The following is a 7,902-nucleotide window of genomic DNA, read 5'->3' as shown; positions in this document are numbered from 1 at the left end:
TCTTAGAAAATTCAAGAATTAATCCATCGTTTTTTCCCCCTGAATGATGAACTGGATTTGGAAGCCTCAATGAAGAACGAATGCTAAAACTCTCTCTCCTCAGGTCCTTTCTTTATCTCTTCCCCAATTTCTATCACGAAAAGAATTTCAAATTTGAATTGCAAGATGATCTTGTTTTTATCCCTAAAACTATATCAGGTAATCATTAAGAGGGATCTTGAGATTCAAATCTGCTTGATGTTTTCTTTGTCCAGAAAAATAAGTTTTGAAGAATTAAGACTTTAATATGATACAGGAAAAAAAAAAACTTAACTGGGGTAGATTCTTCTCGCTCATATAATGATGATTGCGAATTTGATTGCAATATATCTTGGAAATTGGCTAGAAACCAAGGTATCTAGGTTCCCTTTCTCTTACTAGTTTATCATTACCTGAAAGAAGTTTATGAACAGTTTTATTTTGCATCTTCATCTCCCCTCTATGCACAGAACGCAGTTGATTGAGAATGTTCATTTTTTTTTTTTGGGGATTCTGAAGCAGTTTAACGACACCACAGTTAAGAAGGAAATACCCTAGATATATTTGGCAGACGTGGCTCATTCCAACGACATTAGATTACTTGGAGGAAGGAGATTTTATTAACTTCACCAAAACTGCAGGCTTCTCACTGTAGACGAGCTCGATCCCTTCTGGAGTATCATTTCATTGCGCCTAACAGTGATGATTAAGATCAAGCAATCACTTTTAAACTCCACCACTGGATACTGCCTCTCCAAATCTCTAATGCAAACAAAACACCCTCCATGAGGGCATAAGCTTCGGCTTATAAAGGAGAAGAAACATTATACAATGGTTTCGCCATACATATGCAGTGCAGTCATCTTTCTCATTAACATTCACACCTCCTTGTGAGACCATTCATATTTATTTTGAGTCTCCTGTAAAAACCATATACATGCTCACAATATATGCACACAATCATAAAAGGGATCAAGGCTTACCTTCAGCAATTATTGGCATGGATTCCATCTTATGCAGCTGCTAAACTTGATCACTGAATATGGTCTTCTGTTACTTACCAACTTGCTTCTCAATGGACAGAACAATATGCAAAACGTCGGTAGTAATCAGGGACCAATTCATCTGTATATATATGAGACTTAAACCTCAAGAAGCTTCCCATTAAAGCATTCCTTGTCGATTTAGGTTTCATTGTTAGATTCCTAATGTATCACAATCTTGTAGCCTTTTTTGTAGACTAAGCAATAGGATTACTTACCTTAATGAATAGATACACTCTTCCATTAAGTTACAAGTATTGATTTACAGTTTGTATCCATGTTAAACTAGGTTTGACATTTAGCTAATCATCAATTACTTTATGATGATATGTGTTAAGTCCATATTTGATCTAACAATCTCCCCCTTGGACTCACACATATCATACTCGATGATTTGCACCAGAGAACATCAAAACCTACTTAACTTACTGAAGTGCGCGCTAGATGACAAACTCAAATCGAAAATCCATTCCGACATAGTCAGATCACAGTTACTTATGCAGTGCAAGAAACAGTACACATTTTAACAAAAATGCAGAGTTTCAAAACCACTAACACAAGCTCCTGCAATCCACATATGTCAAACCAGAAGTGATGCAATATATGTTAATGTGTATCAACAAGTAAACATATATTAGGTCCTACTTTATGTTTCTAAAACCAAAAACTCAAGCAAATTTACTGAACATTGATGGCTTAAAATTATTGCTTGAACCTTAACATCATGCTATACATGATTTAAGCCATTTGATAGCAAGTATGATATTCAAAACAAGATGATAATTTCCAAAACAAAACAATAAAGCTGTTTTAACATCCATCTGGTGCAGCTCCATATCAAAATGAGCCACTAAAGCCATGATTATCCTAAACGAGTCCTTTGTAGAAACTGAAGAAAAAGTCTCAGTAAAGTCAACTCCTCCTTCTGTGTAAAACCCTTGGCAACTAACCTTGCTTTATGTCTCTCTACATTGCCATTTGCATCTCTTTTAGTTTTGAAAACCCATTTACAACCTATAGGCTTCTGGTTGGGGTCAGGTTCAACTAATTCTCAAACTGCATTTTGACTCATGGAATTAATTTCTGCTTCCATTGCTTGCTGCCATTGATGAGATTCACTACTTTCAATGGCGTGATTAAATGTAGTTGGATCATTGTCCTCTGCACAGTCCATTTCAATTTCTGCTTCTTGCAGATAGACAATGTAGTTACTCTCTTCCCCCCATAAGTTGGTTTTCTTGCTCTCTGTGATCTTCTAGGTTGAGCTACTGGAGGATTTTGAGGTTTTTCATCAGAGATTTGTTCATGTACTTGATCAGTTACTTGACCAGTTACGTGGCCAGTTACTTAACCAGGTATAGTTACTTGACCAGGTACAGTTACTTGGTCAGTTACATGACCAGTTACTTGATCAGGGACAGGTACTTGATCAGTTACTTGGTCAGTTACTCGACCAGTGACTTGATCAGTTACATCTTGTTCTAAAGGCAATGCTACACATATATTCTCATCTGACACAATTTCCTCAAAATCTGAGGTTAAATCCTCAAGGTTTGTATTGTGAACTTTTTCACTTAGAAACTTTACTTGATGTGTTTCAAAAATTCTAGGTGAATGATGAGCAGAATATAATTTATAGCCTTTAGATTTATCTTGATAACCTATAAAATAGCAACTAACAGTTTTGGGGTCAAGTTTATTCAAGCTTGGATTATAAATCCTAGCTTCTGCATGACATCCCCAAACATGGCAGTGATGAAGACTAGGTTTCCTGCCACACCAAAGCTCAAAAGCAGTCTTTTCTATGGCTTTACTAGGTGTCCTGTTGCAAATATAATTTGCAGTTTTTAAAGCCTCACCCCACAGAAATTTAGGCAAACCTGTTGTACACATCATGCATCTAACCATGTTCAAAAGACTCCTATTCTTTCTCTCTGCAACACCATTCTGTTGTGGGTTATAGGGTGTTGTATATTGAGCTTTAATTCCATTGTCTTGCAAAAACAAGGCAAATGGACCCTTTTGTTGGCCGGATTCAGTGTACTTGCCATAGAACTCACCACCTCTATCTGATCTCACTGTTTTGATTTTCTTTTCTAGTTGATTTTCTACCTCAGACTTAAAGATTTGAAAGGCTTTCAATGCTTGTGCCTTTTCTGAAAGGAGATAAATATAACTATATCTAGAAAAATCATCAATGAATGTGATAACATACACATTCCCACAGATAGTTTGATGCCTAAATGGTCCACATATATAAGTGTGTATGAGTACTAATAAATTTTGGCTTCTATATGCAGTCTTCTTTCTAGTATTAGTTATTTTTCCCTTAAAGCATTCCACACAGTCTGTTAATGTTACGTCCCGAACCTAGAATTAACGATTTACTCATTATTTGGACGGTAATTGTCGAATTTTCCCGAAAAGTGGGCCCTGCAGGTCCATCTTGGAGTTAGGAGGATAATTCCGGGGTGGGTCCTGATCAAATTGACAGGACCCGCCCCGGATTTCACCCTGAAATCCGAGGTGGCCCTGCGGGGCCCACCTTAGAGATAACTCAACCGAGAATTGGCCGAGTCACCCCCTAAAGTGGACTACCCAAAACATTAACTCACAATATATCAGAGCCAAACGAAGAAGTGCGGAAGCTATTCATCAACTATGCCTCGAACCACGTACGCCCGACCTCAACTAATAATGCCTGCAAACTGGACATTAGAAACCGAAAGGCCCAGGGAAAAGTAGACGAAAAAAGTTAGCGTGAGTGGACAAAATAAACAATTTAAAAGAAAAAGGATTTCATACTTTTCCACATTTAATCATTTAAAAACTCGATGCATGCACAAATGGTAAAACACATTTAGCTTTAAATCCAAGGATTTCAAAACGGTAAACCGACTAGCCTCGCTAGTCACAACATTCGAAAAATATATCGTAAAACCGAAATCTCGTTTCTCAAGAAGATAAGACCAGCCCTGCTGGCTACAGTGAAAAATCAGACTAGCCCCGCTAGTCAAGCAACGATAAGATATGGGGAAGAAGTATCACCATACGAAAGAAGGGAGCCTCCCAAGCTCGGGTCGGAGTGTCCCACACTCTGGAGCATCCCATGCTCTGCTCTTACTCACCCACGAACACATAGTAAGCAGGGAGGAGTACTAATAGGCTAGCTAGCAATAAAATATAGCGACCCAGGTATGGTGGGTAAAAACCATTCAAATCCAGTAAATCTATAAGGCTTCCCCATAAGTCTCGCAAATAAAGAAAACACGGGTACGATTCCCAACCGTACCAAGAAATTCTCGTAGTAAGTCACAAAAATCAACAGCGTGTCCCACACGCTAAAAGAATAATTAAATCAATCGTTTCCTCGACAAAAATTCCATTTAAAATCCGAAAATAATTCATTCCCGAAATCACTTTATAATATTTCATAAATCTCAAAACCCAATCAAATCCGAAATCACTTTATAATCCGAAAACCAAAATCCATGTCGATAGAAAATCATACTTATTTCGAAATTCGCAATATCCTTTTAAAACTTAGAGCCACAATCATTCTGAAATTATAACCGAGATAAATCAATTTATATTCTCAAATAATAAACGTAATAATTAATTATGAAATAATATTGCATGCATCACTTCAAATCAAAAGTCCACTCACAGTACTATTGGGCGACCACGTAAACGAGTTCCTTCATCTAGCCGTAGCTCGCAACATTGCCCTGTACACAATTATATGGAGATACTAGAGGAGGCTCATAGTTCTGCTTATGCCATGCATCCTGGTGGAACCAAAATGTATCGGACTCTTAAGGAATACTACTGGTGGCCTAACATGAAGAGGGAAATTGCAGCTTATGTAAGAAGATGTCTAGTGTGTCAATAGGTGAAGGCAGAAAGACAAAAGCCCTCAGGTTTATTACAGCCATTACCAATACCAGAATGGAAGTGGGAGCACATTACTATGGACTTCGTATCAGGGTTACCACGTACTCGTAATGGTCATGATAGCATTTGGGTAATTGTAGACCGACTTACTAAATCCGCACATTTCTTACCTGTCAGCAAGACTTATAAAATGGATAAATATGCAGAGTTATACATGAATGAGATAGTGAAACTCCACGGCACACCCGTCTCTATTACTTCTGATCGTGATCCTCGTTTCACTTCAAAGTTTTGGCATGAGCTGATGGAGGCTTTGGGCACTCAGTCTCAGTTTAATACCGCGTTCCACCCGCAAACAGATGGACAGACGGAAAGGACCATTCAAACATTGGAAGACATGTTGAGAGCTTGTGTTTTGCAATTCAAGGGGAATTGGGATAATTGATCATGTCGCTTTGATAGAGTTTGCGTATAATAACAGTTATCACTCCAGCATTGGCATGGCTCCTTATGAAGCCCTTTATGGCAAACAATGTCGTACCCCTCTATGTTGGAATGAGGTGGGAGAAAGGAAACTTATTGGTCCAGAATTGGTACAAATTACGACTGAAAAGGTTAAAGTGATCAAGGAAAAACTTAAAACGGCTCAGAGTAGACAAAAGAATTATGCAGATAACAGAAGGAAAGATTTGGAGTTTCAAGTAGGTGACTGGGTATTCTTGAAGTTATCTCCATGGAAGGGTGTTGTATGATTTGGGAAACGCGGGAAGCTTAGCCCTAGATACATCGGACCATATGAGATTACGGAGCGAATTGGTGAAGTTGCTTATCGTTTAGCACTACCTCCAAGATTATCCAGAGTACATGATGTCTTCCATGTCTCCATGCTTCGCAAGTATGTTGCTGATCCCTCTCATGTTCTACAAGAGCAACCTATCCGATTGAGGGAAGACTTGACATATGAAGAAAAACCGGTTCAAATACTTGATAGGAGGGAGCAGATACTCAGGAACAAAACAATACCCTTGGTCAAGGTGCTTTGGAGTAATCATATGGTAGAAGAGGCTACTTGGGAACCAGAAGAGCAAATGAGAAGGTAGTATCCTCACCTATTTTCTAGCAGGTATGTTAATTTTGGGGTCGAAATTTTTTTTAAGGGGGGGAGATTGTTACGTCCCGAACCTAGAATTAACGATTTACTCATTATTTGGACGGTAATTGTCGAATTTTCCCGAAAGGTGGGCCCCGCAGGTCCATCTTGGAGTTAGGAGGGTAATTCCGGGGTGGGTCCTGACAGTTAAATCAGAAAAATCAAGTTCATTTAGGATGTTGTTTTTCACCAAAATTTTCAGTCTCTCTTTTGAAACATGGCCGAGCCTTCTATGCCATAAAAATGCAGACTTTTCATTTAGTTTGGTTCTTTTAACACCTGTTAAAGTGCTAGTACTGTTTGTGTTATTTTCAACAAGTAAAATTTCTTGTTGAGCCATTGAACAATTTAACTGTAAATAATCATTCATAATAACACCAGAACCAATTTGAACAGAATTTTTAGAAATAAGAATTCCATTACTATCCATAACAAGTCTACAACTAGATTTTACTAAAAGAGAAACTGAAACCAAATTCCTTCTCATGGAAGGTACATAAAAAACATTGTCCAAAACTAACAATTTTCCTAATCCTAAATCGAGTTTTAAGGTTCCAATAGCCTTGACTGCCACTCTCATGCCATTGCTTACACACAGGTTCACTTCATCACTTTTTGGGATTCTCCACCTTATGAATCCCTGCAAGGAATTAGTAATATGAATAGGTGAGCCTGAATCTATCCACCAAGACTGTGGTTCAACATTTATAAGATTAATTTCTAAGGAAAAAACTGTATTAGAAAAAATCTTACCCTTTTTGGCTAACCAGTTCTTATAGCCAGTGCAGTCCTTTTTCATGTGTCCTACTCTTTTGCAAAAGTAGCACTTGAACCTGAATGACCTGTTTTCCTTGGCCACTGCAGATGTTGAATTCTTAGTTATGGCTTTGGTAGGCTTGAGCTTATTCTGGGGCTTTTTCCTTTTAGGCTTCTTAATGAGGTTAATGGTTGTAGCAGGTTCCTTTTCTTCCTTGATCCTAGATTCCTCATCCACACAGATGGATATAAGTTCATCTAGAGTCCAGTTTCCCTTTTGAGAGTTGTAACTGGTCCTAAGATGACTAAAACTGTTAGGCAAGGAATGTAGTGCATAATGCACTACCTGCTCATCCCTAACCCCCATCAACAGTTCCCTGAGTCTGCCATTTATATTGATCATCTTCATAATATGCTCTCTAACTCCCCCTGAACCCATGTACTTCAAATCATGAAACTCCTTGGTTAGCCTAGCTGCTTCTGCCTTTCACTTTCTTTAAACTTAGCACCTATGAGTTCCAGAAAATCTGATGCTAGCTCAGGCTCTTCTATACTTCCTCTGACAGTCTTGGACATAGAGGTACGAATGAGGTTCTTAGCCATCCTATTGGATCTATGCCATTTCTTGAAAAGGTCAGTTTCTTTCTTGGTGCTCTTTTCATTCAACTTTTCAGGCTTTTCCTCAGTAAAGCAATAGTCTATATTCTCATGCATTCCCATATAGTTCTCTACAGAATCTAGCCAAGCTCTATAGTTGGTTCCAGTTAGCATCAAGACACTGTTCAAGTTCATGTAAGAGTTACCTAAGGAGCAAAGCAAAATTCATGTGAGTTCTCAATTTGTAAAGAAAATAACTTTAAGTTTTCTGTGTTTTATTAAGCTTTAAGCAATAAAAACAAAAATATATAGAAAACCTAAACAATCCATACTTGCATTCATGTCAGTCCATAACAAAAACAATGTTAAGCAACACTTTTGAGCAGAAGCAAAACATCCTGGAGTTCTTTATCAATATACCATGTTCAATGAAAACAAGTTATC

The 7,902-nt window shown here is 38.0% G+C and overlaps 1 long non-coding RNA gene across 1 annotated transcript; it reads left to right on the top strand.

Moving 5' to 3' along the window:
- LOC121050430 lies at positions 1-990 on the top strand. The gene is made up of 3 exons (XR_005802946.1): positions 1-103; positions 296-393; positions 538-990. It is a non-coding gene; the product is annotated as an uncharacterized LOC121050430 (long non-coding RNA).
- Positions 991-7,902: the final 6,912 nt, after the last annotated feature.

This window comes from Rosa chinensis, chromosome 7 (assembly GCF_002994745.2).
Source record: "Rosa chinensis cultivar Old Blush chromosome 7, RchiOBHm-V2, whole genome shotgun sequence".
Classification (NCBI taxonomy): domain Eukaryota; kingdom Viridiplantae; phylum Streptophyta; class Magnoliopsida; order Rosales; family Rosaceae; genus Rosa; species Rosa chinensis.
The sequence above is the reverse complement of the archived record's forward strand: the minus strand, read 5'-3'. Positions and strand labels throughout refer to the sequence as shown.